The sequence below is a fragment of the Anomaloglossus baeobatrachus genome, chromosome 3 (genome assembly GCF_048569485.1).
Source record: "Anomaloglossus baeobatrachus isolate aAnoBae1 chromosome 3, aAnoBae1.hap1, whole genome shotgun sequence".
In the NCBI taxonomy this organism is placed as follows: domain Eukaryota; kingdom Metazoa; phylum Chordata; class Amphibia; order Anura; family Aromobatidae; genus Anomaloglossus; species Anomaloglossus baeobatrachus.
In genome coordinates this window covers 119359132-119362794 of record NC_134355.1, presented here as the reverse complement: position 1 = coordinate 119362794, position 3663 = coordinate 119359132, and positions in this window count along the sequence as shown.

Here is a 3663-nt window from a genome sequence, read left to right as displayed (position 1 = left end):
ATAAAAGTCACAGTGAGATTTCCAAGAAAACCTGTGTTGCTAAACTTTCTTCAACTCACAAATAAGATTTTTTTTTTTTTTTTTTTACTGCAGTGTTATCAGTCATGGGATAAAACTGCTCATAGGGGGGGTTTCATTGTTAGGATATGCTATTACACTTTCACTGGTGGAAAACCAGGACCACCACTGGTTATATTGTATGAATTGGACTCCCTACTAGTTGGGTGAGAGCGCATGAGAACATTTTTTCCAAATATGCAAGTTATATACAAAATTACTGCATTTTACGATTTATAAAGACGCACCAGATTATAAAAGCACACCCCAAATTTAAAGATAAAAAGTGTAAAAAAAAAAAAGGGGAGGAGGGGTCCATCCTATATTCAGGTGGTGTCTTACCGGAGGGAGGGTAGCAGCAGTGGTGGAGCTTGTTCACAGGAGGTGGGGCAGTGCTGGAGTAGGGCGATGCTGTAGGCAGTGCGGTGGGGCTGTGCTGGCAGCCGAAGGGGCTGTGCTGGCAGTATGGAGCAAGATGGTGCGGTGGGTGTCCCAAATGCTCTGTTGGTGGTGCGGGCTTCAAAGAAATGGTGCCCGCATTCGGCGAGTACGCTGATTGAGCTCTCAGTTCAATGACAAGCAGAGATCTCATCTGCGCACGAGCCACCTCTGGGCGCCACTTTCCAAGTCCACTGCTGGAGATTAATGGGCCAGAGGCTGCACATGTGCAGATGAGATCTTTAGCCGGGAGCTCCATCTGCGCTCACGCTGACTGCAGGCGCTATCATTTGAAGCCAGAGCATCTGGGACACCCACCACAGCCACCCGCAGCAAGCAGAGCGCCTATTCTCCACTTCCCAGTCAGCTACAATTGTTTTTTAAGACACACCTCATTTTCCTCCCAAATTTTTGGGAGTAAAAATGCATCTAATAATCCAAAAGAAGGGAATTTTGTTTACTTACCGTAAATTCCTTTTCTTCTAGCTCTAATTGGGAGACCCAGACAATTGGGTGTATAGCTACTGCCTCCGGAGGCCACACAAAGTATTACACTTAAAAGTGTAAGGCCCCTCCCCTTCTGCCTATACACCCCCCGTGGGATCACGGGCTCCTCAGTTTTAGTGCAAAAGCAAGAAGGAGGAAAGCCAATAAACTGGTTTAAAGCAAATTCAATCCGAAGGAATATCGGAGAACTGAAACCATTCAACATGAACAACATGTATATACAAAAAAACAGGGGCGGGTGCTGGGTCTCCCAATTAGAGCTAGAAGAAAAGGAATTTACGGTAAGTAAACAAAATTCCCTTCTTCTTTGTCGCTCTATTGGGAGACCCAGACAATTGGGATGTCCAAAAGCAATCCCTGGGTGGGTAAATAATACCTCGTAGTAGAGCCGTAAAACGGCCCCTTCCTACAAGTGGGCAACTGCCGCCTGAAGGACTCGTCTGCCTATGCTGGCATCCGCCGAAGCATAGGCATGCACCTGATAGTGTTTCGTGAAAGTGTGGAGGCTGGACCAGGTAGCCGCCTGACACACATGCTGAGCCGTAGCCTGGTGCCTCAAAGCCCAGGACGCACCCACAGCTCTGGTAGAATGGGCCTTCAGCCCTGAGGGAACCGTAAGCCCCGCAGAACGATAAGCTCGAGAATTGGTTCCTTGATCCACCGAGCCGGGCTTGATTTGGAAGCCTGCGACCCTTTACGCTGGCTAGCGACAAGGACAAGAATGCATCCGAGCGGCGCAGGGGCGCCGTACGATAGATGTAGAGTCTGAGTGTTCTCACCAGATCTAATCAAGTGCAAATCCTTTTCACATTGGTGAACTGCATGAGGACAAACAGAGGGTACGGGGATACCCTGATTGAGATGAAAGGGGGGAAACCACCTTAGAGATAAATTCCGGAACCGGACGCAGAACCCCTTGACCTGGTGAGACACCGGGAAGGGGGCCTTGCACGACAATGCTGCCCGGACAGACACTCTCCGAAGTGAAGTGACTGCCACAAGGAAAACCACTTTCTGCGAAAGGCGTGAGAGGGAAAAAACTCTCATATGCTCGAATGGTGGTTTCTGAAGAACCATCAGCACTCTGTTCAAATCACAGGGTTCTAACAGTCGTTTGTAAGGAGGGACTAATCGGCAAACCCCCTGCAGGAACGTGCGTACCTGAGGAAATGTTGCTAGGCGCTTCTGAGAAAATACAGAGAGCGCTGAGATTTGTCCCTTAAGGGAGCCGAGCGACAAACCTTTTTCCAAACCGGATTGCAGGAAGGAAAGAAAGTAGGCAAGGCAAATGGCCAGGGAGAAACTCCCTGAGCAGAGCACCAAGATAAGAATATCTTCCACGTTCTGTGGTAGATCTTGGCAGATGTGGGTTTTCTGGCCTGTCTCATAGTGGTAATGACCTCTTGAGATAACCCTGCAGATGCTAGGATCCAGGACTCAATGGCCACACCGTCAGGTTGAGGGCCGCAGAATTCAGATGGAAAAACGGCCCTTGAGACAGCAAGTCTGGTCGGTCTGGTAGAGCCCACGGTTGGCCTACCGCGAGATGCCACAGATCCGGGTACCACGACCTCGTTGGCCCGTCTGGAGCGACGAGGATGGCGCGGCGGCAGTCGGACCTGATCTTGCGTAACACTCTGGGCAACAGTGCCAGAGGAGGAAACACATAAGGGAGTAGAAACTGCGACCAATCCTGAATCAAGGCGTCTGCCGCCAGAGCTCTGTGATCTTGAGACCGTGCCATGAATGTTGGGACCTTGTTGTTGTGCTGGGACGCCATTAGGTCGACGTCCGGCATCTCCCAGCGGCAACAGATCTCCTGAAACACGTCCGGGTGAAGAGACCATTCCCCTGCGTCCATGCCCTGGCGACTGAGAAAATCTGCTTCCCAGTTTTCTACGCCCGGGATGTGAACTGCGGATATGGTGGAAATTCGGAACTGCTTGCCTTCCAGCCACTGCTGGAAGGCTTGTAGGGCAAGATACACTGCCCTGATTTCAGGAACATTGATCTGAAGGGTGGACTCCTGCTGAGTCCACGTACCTTGAGCCCTGTGGTGGAGAAAAACTGCTCCCCACCCTGACAGACTCGCGTCCGTTGTGACCACCGCCCAGGATGGGGGTAGGAAAGGCTTTCCTTTTGAGAATGAGGTGGGAAGAAGCCACTACTGAAGAGAATCCTTGACCGCCTGAGAAAGGGAGACGTTCCTGAGTAGGGACGTCGACTTCCCGTCCCATTGGCGGAGAATGTCCCATTGTAGTGGACGCAGATGAAACTGCGCGAAAGGGACTGCCTCCATTGCTGCTACCATCTTCCCTAGGAAGTGCATGAGGCGTCTCAAGGGGTGCGACTGGCCCTGAAGGAGAGATTGCACCCCTGTCTGTAGTGAACGATGTTTGTTCAGCGGAAGCATCACTATCGCTGAGAGAGTATGAAACTCCATGCCAAGATATGTTAGCGATTGGGTCGGGGTCAGATTTGACTTTGAAAAGCTGATGATCCACCCGAAACTCTGGAGAGTCTCCAGTGCAACGTTCAGGCTGTGTTGGCATGCCTCTTGAGAGGGTGCCTTGACAAGTAGATCGTCCAAGTAAGGGATCACAGAGTGACCCTGAGAGTGCAGGATTGCTACTACTGCTGCCATGACCTTGGTGAAGACCC